At 52.9% G+C, this 19,611-nt stretch overlaps 1 pseudogene; it reads left to right on the top strand.

Moving 5' to 3' along the window:
• The window catches only part of LOC109884715 (protein jagged-1b-like), a 183,897-nt pseudogene extending 164,768 nt beyond the window's left edge, over positions 1-19,129 (top strand).
• Positions 19,130-19,611: the final 482 nt, after the last annotated feature.

Here is a 19,611-nt window from a genome sequence, read left to right as displayed (position 1 = left end):
AGGTCCACCACTCCACCCTGGACTAGAACAGCCTCTATGACCAGGTCCACCACTCCACCCTGGACTAGAACAGCCTCTATGACCAGGTCCACCTCTACCAGGCAGCAGTGCCCACCACTCCACCCTGGACTAGAACACCCTCTATGACCAGGCCCACCACTCCACCCTGGACTAGAACAGCCTCTATGACCAGGTCCACCACTCCACCCTGGACTTGAACAGCCTCTATGACCAGGTCCACCACTCCATCCTGGACTAGAACAGCCTCTATGACCAGGTCCACCACTACACCCTGGACTAGAACAGCCTATATGACCAGGTCCACCACTACAAGGCAGCAGTGCCCACCACCCCACCCTGGACTAGAACAGCCTCTATGACCAGGTCCACCACTCCACCCTGGACTAGAACAGCCTCTATGACCAGGTCCACCCTGGACTAGAACAGCCTCTATGACCAGGTCCACCACTCCACCCTGGACTAGAACAGCCTTAACGACCAGGTCCACCTCTACAAGGCAGCAGTGCCCACCACTCCACCCTGGACTAGAACAGCCTCTATGACCAGGTCCACCCTGGACTAGAACAGCCTCTATGACCAGGTCCACCACTCCACCCTGGACTAGAACAGCCTTAACGACCAGGTCCACCTGTACAAGGCAGCAGTGTCCACCACCCCACCCTGGACTAGAACAGCCTCTATGACCAGGTCCACCTCTACCAGGCAGCAGTGCCCACCACTCCACCCTGGACTAGAACAGCCTCTATGACCAGGTCCACCACTCCACCCTGGACTTCACCAGCCTCTATGACCAGGTCCACCACTCCACCCTGGACTAGAACAGCCTCTATGACCAGGTCCACCACTCCACCCTGGACTAGAACAGCCTCTATGACCAGGTCCACCCTGGACTAGAACATCCTCTATGACCAGGTCCACCACTCCACCCTGGACTAGAACAGCCTCTATGACCAGGTCCACCACTCCACCCTGGACCAGAACAGCCTCTATGACCAGGTCCATCTCTACCAGGCAGCAGTGTCCACCACTCCACCCTGGACTAGAACAGCCTCTATGACCAGGTCCACCACTCCACCCTGGACTAGAACAGCCTCTATGACCAGGTCCACCACTCCACCCTGGACTAGAACAGCCTCTATGCCCAGGTCCACCACTCCACCCTGGACTAGAACAGCCTCTATGACCAGGTCCACCACTCCACCCTGGACTAGAACAGCCTCTATGACCAGGTCCACCTCTACCAGGCAGCAGTGCCCACCACTCCACCCTGGACTAGAACAGCCTCTATGACCAGGCCCACCACTCCACCCTGGACTAGAACAGCCTCTATGACCAGGTCCACCACTCCACGCTGGACTTGAACAGCCTCTATGACCAGGTCCACCACTCCATCCTGGACTAGAACAGCCTCTATGACCAGGTCCACCACTACACCCTGGACTAGAACAGCCTATATGACCAGGTCCACCACTACAAGGCAGCAGTGCCCACCACCCCACCCTGGACTAGAACAGTCTCTATGACCAGGTCCACCACTCCACCCTGGACTAGAACAGCCTCTATGACCAGGTCCACCACTACACCCTGGACCAGAACAGCCTCTATGACCAGGTCCATCTCTACCAGGCAGCAGTGTCCACCACTCCACCCTGGACTAGAACAGCCTCTATGACCAGGTCCACCACTCCACCCTGGACTAGAACAGCCTCTATGACCAGGTCCACCACTCCACCCTGGACTAGAACAGCCTCTATGCCCAGGTCCACCACTCCACCCTGGACTAGAACAGCCTCTATGACCAGGTCCACCACTCCACCCTGGACTAGAACAGCCTCTATGACCAGGTCCACCTCTACCAGGCAGCAGTGCCCACCACTCCACCCTGGACTAGAACAGCCTCTATGACCAGGCCCACCACTCCACCCTGGACTAGAACAGCCTCTATGACCAGGTCCACCACTCCACGCTGGACTTGAACAGCCTCTATGACCAGGTCCACCACTCCATCCTGGACTAGAACAGCCTCTATGACCAGGTCCACCACTACACCCTGGACTAGAACAGCCTATATGACCAGGTCCACCACTACAAGGCAGCAGTGCCCACCACCCCACCCTGGACTAGAACAGTCTCTATGACCAGGTCCACCACTCCACCCTGGACTAGAACAGCCTCTATGACCAGGTCCACCACTCCATCCTGGACTAGAACAGCCTCTATGACCAGGTCCACCACTACACCCTGGACTAGAACAGCCTATATGACCAGGTCCACCACTACAAGGCAGCAGTGCCCACCACCCCACCCTGGACTAGAACAGCCTCTATGACCAGGTCCACCACTCCACCCTGGACTTCACCAGCCTCTTTGACCAGGTCCACCACTCCACCCTGGACTAGAACAGCCTCTATGACCAGGTCCACCACTCCACCCTGGACTAGAACAGCCTCTATGACCAGGTCCACCCTGGACTAGAACATCCTCTATGACCAGGTCCACCACTCCACCCTGGACTAGAACAGCCTCTATGACCAGGTCCACCACTCCACCCTGGACCAGAACAGCCTCTATGACCAGGTCCATCTCTACCAGGCAGCAGTGTCCACCACTCCACCCTGGACTAGAACAGCCTCTATGACCAGGTCCACCACTCCACCCTGGACTAGAACAGCCTCTATGACCAGGTCCACCACTCCACCCTGGACTAGAACAGCCTCTATGCCCAGGTCCACCACTCCACCCTGGACTAGAACAGCCTCTATGACCAGGTCCACCACTCCACCCTGGACTAGAACAGCCTCTATGACCAGGTCCACCTCTACCAGGCAGCAGTGCCCACCACTCCACCCTGGACTAGAACAGCCTCTATGACCAGGCCCACCACTCCACCCTGGACTAGAACAGCCTCTATGACCAGGTCCACCACTCCACGCTGGACTTGAACAGCCTCTATGACCAGGTCCACCTCTACAAGGCAGCAGTGCCCACCACTCCACCCTGGACTAGAACAGCCTTAACGACCAGGTCCACCTCTACAAGGCAGCAGTGCCCACCACTCCACCCTGGACTAGAACAGCCTCTATGACCAGGTCCACCACTCCACCCTGGACTAGAACATCCTCTATGACCAGGTCCACCACTACAAGGCTGCAGTGTCCACCACCCCACCCTGGACTAGAACAGCCTCTATGACCAGGTCCACCTCTACCAGGCAGCAGTGCCCACCACTCCACCCTGGACTTCACCAGCCTCTATGACCAGGTCCACCACTCCACCCTGGACTAGAACAGCCTCTATGACCAGGTCCACCACTCCACCCTGGACTAGAACAGCCTCTATGACCAGGTCCACCCTGGACTAGAACAGCCTCTATGACCAGGTCCACCACTCCACCCTGGACTAGAACAGCCTCTATGACCAGGTCCACCACTCCACCCTGGACTTCACCAGCCTCTATGACCAGGTCCACCACTCCACCCTGGACTAGAACAATCTCTATGACCAGGTCCACCACTTCACCCTGGACTAGAACAGCCTCTATGACCAGGTCCACCTCTACAAGGCAGCAGTGCCCACCACTCCACCCTGGACTAGAACAGCCTCTATGACCAGGTCCACCCTGGACTTTACAGCCTCTATGACCAGGTCCACCACTCCACCCTGGACTAGAACAGCCTCTATGATCAGGTCCACCACTCCACCCTGGACTTGACCAGTCTCTATGACCAGGTCCACCACTCCACCCTGGACTAGAACAGCCTCTATGACCAGGTCCACCTCTACAAGGCAGCAGTGCCCACCACTCCATCCTGGACTAGAACAGCCTCTATGACCAGGTCCACCTCTACCAGGCAGCAGTGCCCACCACTCCACCCTGGACTAGAACCGCCTCTTTGACCAGGTCCACCACTCCACCCTGGACTAGAACAGCCTCTATGACCAGGTCCACCACTCCACCCTGGACTAGAACAGCCTCTATGACCAGGTCCACCTCTACCAGGCAGCAGTGCCCACCACTCCACCCTGGACTAGAACAGCCTCTATGACCAGGCCCACCACTCCACCCTGGACTAGAACAGCCTCTATGACCAGGTCCACCACTCCACGCTGGACTTGAACAGCCTCTATGACCAGGTCCACCACTCCATCCTGGACTAGAACAGCCTCTATGACCAGGTCCACCACTACACCCTGGACTAGAACAGCCTATATGACCAGGTCCACCACTACAAGGCAGCAGTGCCCACCACCCCACCCTGGACTAGAACAGTCTCTATGACCAGGTCCACCACTCCACCCTGGACTAGAACAGCCTCTATGACCAGGTCCACCACTCCATCCTGGACTAGAACAGCCTCTATGACCAGGTCCACCACTACACCCTGGACTAGAACAGCCTATATGACCAGGTCCACCACTACAAGGCAGCAGTGCCCACCACCCCACCCTGGACTAGAACAGCCTCTATGACCAGGTCCACCACTCCACCCTGGACTTCACCAGCCTCTTTGACCAGGTCCACCACTCCACCCTGGACTAGAACAGCCTCTATGACCAGGTCCACCACTCCACCCTGGACTAGAACAGCCTCTATGACCAGGTCCACCCTGGACTAGAACATCCTCTATGACCAGGTCCACCACTCCACCCTGGACTAGAACAGCCTCTATGACCAGGTCCACCACTCCACCCTGGACCAGAACAGCCTCTATGACCAGGTCCATCTCTACCAGGCAGCAGTGTCCACCACTCCACCCTGGACTAGAACAGCCTCTATGACCAGGTCCACCACTCCACCCTGGACTAGAACAGCCTCTATGACCAGGTCCACCACTCCACCCTGGACTAGAACAGCCTCTATGCCCAGGTCCACCACTCCACCCTGGACTAGAACAGCCTCTATGACCAGGTCCACCACTCCACCCTGGACTAGAACAGCCTCTATGACCAGGTCCACCTCTACCAGGCAGCAGTGCCCACCACTCCACCCTGGACTAGAACAGCCTCTATGACCAGGCCCACCACTCCACCCTGGACTAGAACAGCCTCTATGACCAGGTCCACCACTCCACGCTGGACTTGAACAGCCTCTATGACCAGGTCCACCTCTACAAGGCAGCAGTGCCCACCACTCCACCCTGGACTAGAACAGCCTTAACGACCAGGTCCACCTCTACAAGGCAGCAGTGCCCACCACTCCACCCTGGACTAGAACAGCCTCTATGACCAGGTCCACCACTCCACCCTGGACTAGAACATCCTCTATGACCAGGTCCACCACTACAAGGCTGCAGTGTCCACCACCCCACCCTGGACTAGAACAGCCTCTATGACCAGGTCCACCTCTACCAGGCAGCAGTGCCCACCACTCCACCCTGGACTTCACCAGCCTCTATGACCAGGTCCACCACTCCACCCTGGACTAGAACAGCCTCTATGACCAGGTCCACCACTCCACCCTGGACTAGAACAGCCTCTATGACCAGGTCCACCCTGGACTAGAACAGCCTCTATGACCAGGTCCACCACTCCACCCTGGACTAGAACAGCCTCTATGACCAGGTCCACCACTCCACCCTGGACTTCACCAGCCTCTATGACCAGGTCCACCACTCCACCCTGGACTAGAACAATCTCTATGACCAGGTCCACCACTTCACCCTGGACTAGAACAGCCTCTATGACCAGGTCCACCTCTACAAGGCAGCAGTGCCCACCACTCCACCCTGGACTAGAACAGCCTCTATGACCAGGTCCACCCTGGACTTTACAGCCTCTATGACCAGGTCCACCACTCCACCCTGGACTAGAACAGCCTCTATGATCAGGTCCACCACTCCACCCTGGACTTGACCAGTCTCTATGACCAGGTCCACCACTCCACCCTGGACTAGAACAGCCTCTATGACCAGGTCCACCTCTACAAGGCAGCAGTGCCCACCACTCCATCCTGGACTAGAACAGCCTCTATGACCAGGTCCACCTCTACCAGGCAGCAGTGCCCACCACTCCACCCTGGACTAGAACCGCCTCTTTGACCAGGTCCACCTCTACAAGGCAGCAGTGCCCACCACTCCACCCTGGACTAGAACAGCCTTAACGACCAGGTCCACCTCTACAAGGCAGCAGTGCCCACCACTCCACCCTGGACTAGAACAGCCTCTATGACCAGGTCCACCACTCCACCCTGGACTAGAACATCCTCTATGACCAGGTCCACCTCTACCAGGCAGCAGTGCCCACCACTCCACCCTGGACTAGAACAGCCTCTATGACCAGGTCCACCACTCCACCCTGGACTTCACCAGCCTCTATGACCAGGTCCACCACTCCACCCTGGACTAGAACAGCCTCTATGACCAGGTCCACCACTCCACCCTGGACTAGAACAGCCTCTATGACCAGGTCCACCCTGGACTAGAACAGCCTCTATGACCAGGTCCACCACTCCACCCTGGACTTCACCAGCCTCTATGACCAGGTCCACCACTCCACCCTGGACTAGAACAATCTCTATGACCAGGTCCACCACTCCACCCTGGACTAGAACAGCCTCTATGACCAGGTCCACCTCTACAAGGCAGCAGTGCCCACCACTCCACCCTGGACTAGAACAGCCTCTATGACCAGGTCCACCTCTACAAGGCAGCAGTGCCCACCACTCCATCCTGGACTAGAACAGCCTCTATGACCAGGTCCACCTCTACCAGGCAGCAGTGCCCACCACTCAACCCTGGACTAGAACAGCCTCTTTGACCAGGTCCACCTCTACAAGGCAGCAGTGCCCACCACCCCACCATGGACTAGAACAACCTTAACGACCAGGTCCACCTCTACCAGGCAGCAGTGCCCACCACTCCACCCTGGACTAGAACAGCCTCTATGACCAGGTCCACCACTCCACCCTGGACTAGAACAGCCTCTATGACCAGGTCCACCCTGGACTAGAACAGCCTCTATGACCAGGTCCACCACTCCACCCTGGACTAGAACAGCCTCTATGACCAGGTCCACCACTCCACCCTGGACTTCACCAGCCTCTATGACCAGGTCCACCACTCCACCCTGGACTAGAACAGCCTCTATGACCAGGTCCACCACTCCACCCTGGACTAGAACAGCCTCTATGACCAGGTCCACCCTGGACTAGAACAGCCTCTATGACCAGGTCCACCACTCCACCCTGGACTAGAACAGCCTCTATGACCAGGTCCACCCTGGACTAGAACAGCCTCTATGACCAGGTCCACCACTCCACCCTGGACTAGAACAGCCTCTATGACCAGGTCCACCACTCCACCCTGGACCAGAACAGCCTCTATGACCAGGTCCACCACTCCACCCTGGACTAGAACAGCCTCTATGACCAGGTCCACCACTACACCCTGGACTAGAACAGCCTATATGACCAGGTCCACCACTACAAGGCTGCAGTGTCCACCACCCCAACCTGGACTAGAACAGCCTCTATGACCAGGTCCACCTCTACCAGGCAGCAGTGTCCACCACTCCACCCTGGACTAGAACAGCCTCTATGACCAGGTCCACCACTCCACCCTGGACTAGAACAGCCTCTATGCCCAGGTCCACCACTCCACCCTGGACTAGAACAGCCTCTATGACCAGGTCCACCACTCCACCCTGGACTAGAACAGCCTCTATGACCAGGTCCACCTCTACCAGGCAGCAGTGCCCACCACTCCACCCTGGACTAGAACACCCTCTATGACCAGGCCCACCACTCCACCCTGGACTAGAACAGCCTCTATGACCAGGTCCACCACTCCACCCTGGACTTGAACAGCCTCTATGACCAGGTCCACCACTCCATCCTGGACTAGAACAGCCTCTATGACCAGGTCCACCACTACACCCTGGACTAGAACAGCCTATATGACCAGGTCCACCACTACAAGGCAGCAGTGCCCACCACCCCACCCTGGACTAGAACAGCCTCTATGACCAGGTCCACCACTCCACCCTGGACTAGAACAGCCTCTATGACCAGGTCCACCCTGGACTAGAACAGCCTCTATGACCAGGTCCACCACTCCACCCTGGACTAGAACAGCCTTAACGACCAGGTCCACCTCTACAAGGCAGCAGTGCCCACCACTCCACCCTGGACTAGAACAGCCTCTATGACCAGGTCCACCCTGGACTAGAACAGCCTCTATGACCAGGTCCACCACTCCACCCTGGACTAGAACAGCCTTAACGACCAGGTCCACCTGTACAAGGCAGCAGTGTCCACCACCCCACCCTGGACTAGAACAGCCTCTATGACCAGGTCCACCTCTACCAGGCAGCAGTGCCCACCACTCCACCCTGGACTAGAACAGCCTCTATGACCAGGTCCACCACTCCACCCTGGACTTCACCAGCCTCTATGACCAGGTCCACCACTCCACCCTGGACTAGAACAGCCTCTATGACCAGGTCCACCACTCCACCCTGGACTAGAACAGCCTCTATGACCAGGTCCACCCTGGACTAGAACATCCTCTATGACCAGGTCCACCACTCCACCCTGGACTAGAACAGCCTCTATGACCAGGTCCACCACTCCACCCTGGACCAGAACAGCCTCTATGACCAGGTCCATCTCTACCAGGCAGCAGTGTCCACCACTCCACCCTGGACTAGAACAGCCTCTATGACCAGGTCCACCACTCCACCCTGGACTAGAACAGCCTCTATGACCAGGTCCACCACTCCACCCTGGACTAGAACAGCCTCTATGCCCAGGTCCACCACTCCACCCTGGACTAGAACAGCCTCTATGACCAGGTCCACCACTCCACCCTGGACTAGAACAGCCTCTATGACCAGGTCCACCTCTACCAGGCAGCAGTGCCCACCACTCCACCCTGGACTAGAACAGCCTCTATGACCAGGCCCACCACTCCACCCTGGACTAGAACAGCCTCTATGACCAGGTCCACCACTCCACGCTGGACTTGAACAGCCTCTATGACCAGGTCCACCACTCCATCCTGGACTAGAACAGCCTCTATGACCAGGTCCACCACTACACCCTGGACTAGAACAGCCTATATGACCAGGTCCACCACTACAAGGCAGCAGTGCCCACCACCCCACCCTGGACTAGAACAGTCTCTATGACCAGGTCCACCACTCCACCCTGGACTAGAACAGCCTCTATGACCAGGTCCACCACTACACCCTGGACCAGAACAGCCTCTATGACCAGGTCCATCTCTACCAGGCAGCAGTGTCCACCACTCCACCCTGGACTAGAACAGCCTCTATGACCAGGTCCACCACTCCACCCTGGACTAGAACAGCCTCTATGACCAGGTCCACCACTACACCCTGGACTAGAACAGCCTATATGACCAGGTCCACCACTACAAGGCAGCAGTGCCCACCACCCCACCCTGGACTAGAACAGCCTCTATGACCAGGTCCACCACTCCACCCTGGACTAGAACAGCCTCTATGACCAGGTCCACCCTGGACTAGAACAGCCTCTATGACCAGGTCCACCACTCCACCCTGGACTAGAACAGCCTTAACGACCAGGTCCACCTCTACAAGGCAGCAGTGCCCACCACTCCACCCTGGACTAGAACAGCCTCTATGACCAGGTCCACCCTGGACTAGAACAGCCTCTATGACCAGGTCCACCACTCCACCCTGGACTAGAACAGCCTCTATGACCAGGTCCACCCTGGACTAGAACATCCTCTATGACCAGGTCCACCACTCCACCCTGGACTAGAACAGCCTCTATGACCAGGTCCACCACTCCACCCTGGACCAGAACAGCCTCTATGACCAGGTCCATCTCTACCAGGCAGCAGTGTCCACCACTCCACCCTGGACTAGAACAGCCTCTATGACCAGGTCCACCACTCCACCCTGGACTAGAACAGCCTCTATGACCAGGTCCACCACTCCACCCTGGACTAGAACAGCCTCTATGACCAGGTCCACCACTCCACCCTGGACTAGAACAGCCTCTATGCCCAGGTCCACCACTCCACCCTGGACTAGAACAGCCTCTATGACCAGGTCCACCACTCCACCCTGGACTAGAACAGCCTCTATGACCAGGTCCACCTCTACCAGGCAGCAGTGCCCACCACTCCACCCTGGACTAGAACAGCCTCTATGACCAGGCCCACCACTCCACCCTGGACTAGAACAGCCTCTATGACCAGGTCCACCACTCCACGCTGGACTTGAACAGCCTCTATGACCAGGTCCACCACTCCATCCTGGACTAGAACAGCCTCTATGACCAGGTCCACCACTACACCCTGGACTAGAACAGCCTATATGACCAGGTCCACCACTACAAGGCAGCAGTGCCCACCACCCCACCCTGGACTAGAACAGTCTCTATGACCAGGTCCACCACTCCACCCTGGACTAGAACAGCCTCTATGACCAGGTCCACCACTCCATCCTGGACTAGAACAGCCTCTATGACCAGGTCCACCACTACACCCTGGACTAGAACAGCCTATATGACCAGGTCCACCACTACAAGGCAGCAGTGCCCACCACCCCACCCTGGACTAGAACAGCCTCTATGACCAGGTCCACCACTCCACCCTGGACTTCACCAGCCTCTTTGACCAGGTCCACCACTCCACCCTGGACTAGAACAGCCTCTATGACCAGGTCCACCACTCCACCCTGGACTAGAACAGCCTCTATGACCAGGTCCACCCTGGACTAGAACATCCTCTATGACCAGGTCCACCACTCCACCCTGGACTAGAACAGCCTCTATGACCAGGTCCACCACTCCACCCTGGACCAGAACAGCCTCTATGACCAGGTCCATCTCTACCAGGCAGCAGTGTCCACCACTCCACCCTGGACTAGAACAGCCTCTATGACCAGGTCCACCACTCCACCCTGGACTAGAACAGCCTCTATGACCAGGTCCACCACTCCACCCTGGACTAGAACAGCCTCTATGCCCAGGTCCACCACTCCACCCTGGACTAGAACAGCCTCTATGACCAGGTCCACCACTCCACCCTGGACTAGAACAGCCTCTATGACCAGGTCCACCTCTACCAGGCAGCAGTGCCCACCACTCCACCCTGGACTAGAACAGCCTCTATGACCAGGCCCACCACTCCACCCTGGACTAGAACAGCCTCTATGACCAGGTCCACCACTCCACGCTGGACTTGAACAGCCTCTATGACCAGGTCCACCACTCCATCCTGGACTAGAACAGCCTCTATGACCAGGTCCACCACTACACCCTGGACTAGAACAGCCTATATGACCAGGTCCACCACTACAACGCAGCAGTGCCCACCACCCCACCCTGGACTAGAACAGTCTCTATGACCAGGTCCACCACTCCACCCTGGACTAGAACAGCCTCTATGACCAGGTCCACCACTACACCCTGGACTAGAACAGCCTCTATGACCAGGTCCACCACTACACCCTGGACTAGAACAGCCTATATGACCAGGTCCACCACTACAAGGCAGCAGTGCCCACCACCCCACCCTGGACTAGAACAGTCTCTATGACCAGGTCCACCACTCCACCCTGGACTAGAACAGCCTCTATGACCAGGTCCACCACTCCATCCTGGACTAGAACAGCCTCTATGACCAGGTCCACCACTACACCCTGGACTAGAACAGCCTATATGACCAGGTCCACCACTACAAGGCAGCAGTGCCCACCACCCCACCCTGGACTAGAACAGCCTCTATGACCAGGTCCACCACTCCACCCTGGACTTCACCAGCCTCTTTGACCAGGTCCACCACTCCACCCTGGACTAGAACAGCCTCTATGACCAGGTCCACCACTCCACCCTGGACTAGAACAGCCTCTATGACCAGGTCCACCCTGGACTAGAACATCCTCTATGACCAGGTCCACCACTCCACCCTGGACTAGAACAGCCTCTATGACCAGGTCCACCACTCCACCCTGGACCAGAACAGCCTCTATGACCAGGTCCATCTCTACCAGGCAGCAGTGTCCACCACTCCACCCTGGACTAGAACAGCCTCTATGACCAGGTCCACCACTCCACCCTGGACTAGAACAGCCTCTATGACCAGGTCCACCACTCCACCCTGGACTAGAACAGCCTCTATGCCCAGGTCCACCACTCCACCCTGGACTAGAACAGCCTCTATGACCAGGTCCACCACTCCACCCTGGACTAGAACAGCCTCTATGACCAGGTCCACCTCTACCAGGCAGCAGTGCCCACCACTCCACCCTGGACTAGAACAGCCTCTATGACCAGGCCCACCACTCCACCCTGGACTAGAACAGCCTCTATGACCAGGTCCACCACTCCACGCTGGACTTGAACAGCCTCTATGACCAGGTCCACCACTCCATCCTGGACTAGAACAGCCTCTATGACCAGGTCCACCACTACACCCTGGACTAGAACAGCCTATATGACCAGGTCCACCACTACAAGGCAGCAGTGCCCACCACCCCACCCTGGACTAGAACAGTCTCTATGACCAGGTCCACCACTCCACCCTGGACTAGAACAGCCTCTATGACCAGGTCCACCACTACACCCTGGACCAGAACAGCCTCTATGACCAGGTCCATCTCTACCAGGCAGCAGTGTCCACCACTCCACCCTGGACTAGAACAGCCTCTATGACCAGGTCCACCACTCCACCCTGGACTAGAACAGCCTCTATGACCAGGTCCACCACTCCACCCTGGACTAGAACAGCCTCTATGCCCAGGTCCACCACTCCACCCTGGACTAGAACAGCCTCTATGACCAGGTCCACCACTCCACCCTGGACTAGAACAGCCTCTATGACCAGGTCCACTACTCCACCCTGGACTAGAACAGCCTCTATGACCAGGTCCACCACTCCACCCTGGACTAGAACAGCCTCTATGACCAGGTCCACCACTACACCCTGGACTAGAACAGCCTCTATGACCAGGTCCACCTCTACAAGGCAGCAGTGCCCACCCCTCCACCCTGGACTAAAACAGCCTCTATGACCAGGTCCACCACTCCACCCTGGACTAGAACAGCCTCTATGACCAGGTCCACCTGTACAAGACAGCAGTGCCCACCTTTGCCTGGACTCTGAAGGACATCGCTTTCAAACACAGCCAACACCTCACACAGGAGCAACAGATCAACAGACACCCCGCTCAGACCAGCGAGACTTCTACCACATAGGACTAGATACAGAGTTAGAGCCCTGACACACTGAGTAACACTCCTGAGTTCTACCACATAGGACTAGATACAGAGTTAGAGCCCTGACACACTGAGTAACTCTCCTGAGTTCTACCACATAGGACTAGATACAGAGTTAGAGCCCTGACACACTGAGTAACTCTCCTGAGTTCTACCACATAGGACTAGATACAGAGTTAGAGCCCTGACACACTGAGTAACTCTCCTGAGTTCTACCACATAGGACTAGATACAGAGTTAGAGCCCTGACACACTGAGTAACTCTCCTGAGTTCTACCACATAGGACTAGATACAGAGTTAGAGCCCTGACACACTGAGTAACTCTCCTGAGTTCTACCACATAGGACTAGATACAGAGTTAGAGCCCTGACACACTGAGTAACTCTCCTGAGTTCTATCACATAGGACTAGATACAGAGTTAGAGCCCTGACACACTGAGTAACTCTCCTGAGTTCTACCACATAGGACTAGATACAGAGTTAGAGCCCTGACACACTGAGTAACTCTCCTGAGTTCTACCACATAGGACTAGATACAGAGTTAGAGCCCTGTCACACAGAGTAACTCTCCTGAGTTCTACCACATAGGGCTCTGGTCCAAAGTAGTGCACTATAGGCTGCCATTTAAAATGCATCTCAGCTCTCTTTAACAGTCACATGACCGCAGTAATGCAGGTCCAACAGCATTTAGCTTCATTTCTTTCTATGGAAAAGTCTTGCCTCAGTCTGTGGCAGGAGGGCTGGCTCGGAGTGGAGATGTTGAGGGAGGGCGCAATGAGAGGCAGGGTGCTGTCCAGACAGAGAGTGGAGGGAGGATGCGGACAGGCAAACTTAGTGCTAGGACTCCTGTGTTTAGGTCATTTATCATTGTAACGGACAGACAGCCCTTCTCTGTTGCTGCCAGATGGGAGTTTCTCCTCCTGTTCTCCGGCTTCTCTCCTTCTCCCCCGTCACAGGCCATGTTGTTCCTGTCATCCTCCCCTCCTCCTCCCCCTGTCACAGGCCAAGTTGCTCTGGTCATCCTCCTCCTCCTCCACCTCTCCCTCACAGCCAGGACTTCAGGCCATGCTGTTGGGAAGCTCGAGAGCACAGCAGTAGCATAAATGTAATGAATCATTGTTCAGCATCATTCATTGGAAAAACATGTTGGGAAGAAATACACCGGTGTTCCTCCTGGTTTACTGGCAGAGATGTTGGTCCCCAGTGATGTGTAGTTACAGCTCTTAGGGCCTTACTAACATCAACATTAACTTGCTTCTTACCGATCATTGGGACGCTAGAGCGAGAAATTCAAATGACAGAAATGGTCATATTAAACATTCATGAAAATACATCATTTAAAAGCTTAACGTCTTATTAATCCAGCTGCTTTGTCAGATTTCAAAAAGGCTTTACGGAGAAAGCGATTATCTGAGGACAGCACCCTGCACACAAAAGCATTACATACATTTTCCAACCAAACAGAAGCGTCACGAAAGTCAGAAATGGCGAAAAACAAATCACTTACCTTTGAAGATCTTCATCTGGTTGCAATCACAAGGGTCCATAACAAATGGTCATAAAAAATGGTCCTTTTGTTCATTAAAGTCCTTCTTTATATCCCAAAAAAGTCAGTTTCATTGGCGCGCTAGACACAGTAGTCCACCGGTTTCCCTCTTTCAAAATGCATACAAATGAATCCCGTAAGTTACCAATAAACTTCTTCCAAACATATCAAACAACATTCCTAATCAATCCTCAGGTACCCTATTATGTAAATAAACAATACAATTTAAGACAGAGAATACCAGAGACCCTTACCGGAGAAAAATAACGAAGTATGTGCACTCACCGTAACGCGCAACAAACACTACAGCCAAAATGGGAGCCACTTACTAAAACTACAAATTCTAGATGATTTTTCAAAAAACAAGCCTGAAACTCTTTCTAAAGACTGTTGACATCTAGTGGAAGCCCTAGGAACTGCAATCTGGGAGGACTTCCTTTTATATTCCCATTGACAGCCATAGTAATCAAGGGTGAGCTGAACAAAAATAATCTGGATGGATTGTCCTGGGGTTTTTGCCTGCCATATCAGTTCTGTTATACTCACAGACATTATTTTAACTGTTTTGGACACTTTAGAGTGTTTTCTATCCAATACTATCCAATACTTATTATATGCATATCCCTAGCTTCTGGGCCTGAGTAACAGGCAGTTTACTTTGTGCAACCAAACTTCCAAATACTGCCCCCTAGCCCGAAGAACTTTTTAGGACAGACTCATTCATAGACTTTCATCACAATTGTAATGGTTAATTAATACTGTCAGCTGGCCTAATATAATGTTGATGTATTGTGTGTACAGCCAAACTGACCCTTTCTGTCTTGTATCTTCCCTCTTTAGACTACATGGTCCCCCTCCTCTCTTCAGTCTTCATCGTCTTGTGGATCCTGGTGCTGGTCTCCGTCTTCCTGTACTGCATGCGTCGCCGGCGGAAACATGGCAACGGAGCCTCGTCGTCCGCGGCGACAGATGACAACACCACCAACAATGTCCGCGAGCAGCTCAACCAGATCAAGAATCCCATCAACGTGAAACACGCCGGCAGCGGCCATCTTACGACGTCGGTGGTCATCAAAGACTACGAGGATAAAAACTTGATCGTCGCCAAGGTACGAACACACCACCGCCCTGAGGGGGAGGAGGACGACGATAAAGAGATACAGCTAGGGAATAAAGGACGCTTTGTGGTTACAGCCAAACAGCCTGCCTACACACTGGTGGAGCGGGAGGATCAGGGCCTCAATGGAGGCCTGGGGGCCAACGGGCCCAGCGACGGGGACGTCAGGACCGCAGTGCAGCCCAACGACGGGGACGTCAGGAACGCGGTGCAGCCCAGCTCCAAACACCCTAACTGGGTTAATAAACAGGACAACAGAGCCCTGGAGACGGCACACAGCATCAACAGGATGGACTACATCGTATAGCAGGAAATTATATAGCAGGAGGCAGGAAGTAGCATGTAAACCCTGTGTAAAGAATTCCCCCTTCCTGGACGTTATGGTCATCCCGGCAAGGTGGTTCTTCTGATACGCTGTGTTGACACTGTTTTCGTGCAACCATTGACCTTAGTGAAGAGGACCAGGGGGGTGTTCTGGGATTTGTAGTTCCTAAACTGCAGCGTCATTATTCTGTGACTACAAGGTTTGTTGTTTGGATGAATGAATCCATGGCTGCATCAGATGTGGTACCCTATTCCCTGTGTAGTGCACTACTTTTGACCAGGGCCCTATGGGTTTGATGCACAATGTAGGGATTAGAGTGCCATTTGGGACATTTCCCATGACTGTTAATTTAAGTTTGGACAAGCTGGCTACACTGGCAGAAAAGGTTGAGGCTGAGAACCAGGTGCTGTGTTTTCATATTTCAACACTTATTACCTAATATTATTACCTAATAATAAGTGCACTACTTTTGACCAGCACCCATAGGGCTCCCTCCCATAGGGCTCCTCCCATAGGGCTCCCTCCCATAGGGCTCCTCCCATAGGGCTCCCTCCCATAGTGCTCCTCCCATAGGGCTCCCTCCCATAGGGCTCCCTCCCATAGGGCTCCCTCCCATAGGGCTCCTCCCATAGGGCTCCCTCCCATAGGGCTCCCTCCCATAGGGCTCCTCCCATAGGGCTCCCTCCCATAGGGCTCCCTCCCATAGGGCTCCCTCCCATAGGGCTCCTCCCATAGGGCTCCCTCCCATAGGGCTCCCTCCCATAGGGCTCCCTCCCATAGGGCTCCCTCCCATAGGGCTCCCTCCCATAGGGCTCCTTGGTTTTCTGCAAAGTCACTGTTCAGTTAGTGGATGTTGTTGGAAGGCCTCCCTTTCCTCTTGGGGTTTTCTGCAAAGTCACTGTTCAGTTAGTGGATGTTGTTGGAAGGCCTCCCTTTCCTCTTGGGGTTTTCTGCAAAGTCACTGTTCAGTTAGTGGATGTTGTTGGAAGGCCTCCCTTTCCTCTTGGGGTTTTCTGCAAAGTCATTGCAAAATAGTCTAAAGAATGAAACATTTAAGTTAGCGACAGCACAGTATATTTTGTATTTGTGAGTTTTCCATCTGTTGGTTTACAACTAGTTCTGTCTTTGTGAAAATGTGTTTTTAGCTTCCTACTACATCAACCAATCAAATCCATCTTGATTTACATGGATTATCATTTGTTTGTGGTGGGCGGGGCGAGGCCAGTATTACTGGCACTATGAAGAATGTCCACGTCAATCTAGAACGTGTAGCTATGTACATTTATTAATCATTGTGTATATTTGATGTATTAACTTAATAATAATCAAGAGCCTAAAGATAGATTTCCCTTTTTATTTATATGTTCTGTCTCTAGATTTTGAAGGTTTTCGGTAGCTTTGTAAGTTTACATTTAATTTTGATTTACATTTTTATTTTATGAAACGTCAGAGGAAGAAGAAAATAAGGACTTTTCTAAGAAAAAGTAATTCCCTGTTTATTGGTTGTTTTTTTAAAATAATGATTTCAGATGTTTTCAAATATCCATTTTGCCAAGACTTTGCAGGTTAGGGGGATGATGTAATAAAAACAAGACTGGTTGCTTTGTTATAAATTCTAAATGATGGTGGCAGACATATTGTTTGTCATGAAAACACAAACAGCCTTTAGCAGCATCTAACTCATAATCCCATTATCCACAAATGGTCAAAGCACAAAAAACTGTGTATCACAAAACAATATCTGACAACTTAGGGGAGAGTTGGGTAAATCCAGCCTTTTGTTGTAACATTCATCATCACTCCGTCAAGGAAATATAGTATTCTTTCTAACAAAGATATCAACATATATTTCAGGATGTTGTGTATCCCTGGAAATAATCAGAATTCATGTAGAAATTACAGTTTTGAAAAGACGGCTTGTTAAAAAGAAACAGTGGTCTCTTGGCACAATTTATCCTGGGAAGAAAACACTTCAATTGGCTCAATTTAACCCAAGGCAGACATTTTGACTATATTTGCCCACGCAGCTACAAGGATGCACTTCATGCTAGGTTCAGGACCTCATACTGAAGCTGAAAGAGACCCCAGCTGATATATATCTTTAAATATACTTCGGTTTAGATACAAGCATCATGAAATTAATTTGACTTGGGGGAACATCTGTTTATTGGACCTTATTTGTTCATCCACTTCTCCATGTGGTTTCTTCCTTCACTGACTCCGTGAAATTATAAATATTTGGTCAACTGATACGTTTTCTGTATGGTTTCCTAGAAAGAAGGGTGGCTCAACTTACCCTACTCTCCCCTATGGCAAATCACACAACAATCACACATCAATGTCTACTGGAATAGTAGGGGGGGGTCAATAGTCCCAGATCTGTTGGTGCTGTCTTGTCATGTCCATTGCTAGGACTGCTGTCACACATGTTGGGAAGACTGCACAAACAGATCTGGAACTCGAGCTATGGCAGCGTTTCCCAAACGTAGTCCTGTCGATCCCAAGAGGTGCATGTTTTTGCTCTTAGCTCTACACATTTGATTCAAAACTGATCTTTGATTATTAGAATCAGCTGTGTAGAACAAAGCCAAAAGGTGCACCTCTTGGAGTCTCCAGGACGGAGTTGGGGAAACGCTGGTCTAGGATGTCAATGGGAACACTGCAGGATCACGTAAACACCTATTTCCTTCTCTCTCTGCTCAGCGCTGTGGGAGACTGTGTTGTTTCTCAGATGTTAGTACTTTATGACATCATCATCATGACATCATGGAAACATTCCTTTTAGATTGCATTTGTGTTGATGATGTTGCAATAAAAAGGTTTTTAGAGGGTTTAGTCCTTTTGAAAAAGGTCAATATTTATTAAATATTTTGTATGAAAAGAGATAATAAAACAGTCCCTGTTCTGGATTCGTGGTTTGAGTAAAGTGACTGGATAAATTTATTAATATACAAATACATGATTGGTCAGATTCACTCAGACCTGATTGGTGGGATTCACTCAGACCTGATTGGTCAGATTCACTCAGACCTGATTGGTGGGATTTCCTCAAACCTGCTGTAGATTGTTGATGCACTGTCTTTGTTTACAGAATGTACCCCTCAGTTCACCCCATGCACAACACATACCTGTCAGGAAGTTGTAGGGTTTTATACAGTACCCAACACCAGTCTGGGATTTTATGGGAAAAGTAGCTACTGTGTAAATTAGGGCATTTTACATTATTTTACAACAATTGACTCTCTCGACCAATCAGAATAAAGCACATGGTTGAGGTAAACACAGGACATGCTGCTTTTCTCTTAGTTGTTTTGCTTAAAGCAACAGTCAAAGAGAAGTCTGATTTTCACCATGATAGAACTGATTCAGTTACAGAAAGGTTTTGTATTGA

The sequence above is a fragment of the Oncorhynchus kisutch genome, linkage group LG25 (assembly GCF_002021735.2).
Source record: "Oncorhynchus kisutch isolate 150728-3 linkage group LG25, Okis_V2, whole genome shotgun sequence".
Lineage (NCBI taxonomy): Eukaryota > Metazoa > Chordata > Actinopteri > Salmoniformes > Salmonidae > Oncorhynchus > Oncorhynchus kisutch.
Note: the sequence above shows the minus strand (reverse complement) of the source record. Positions and strands in the feature narration are given on the sequence as shown.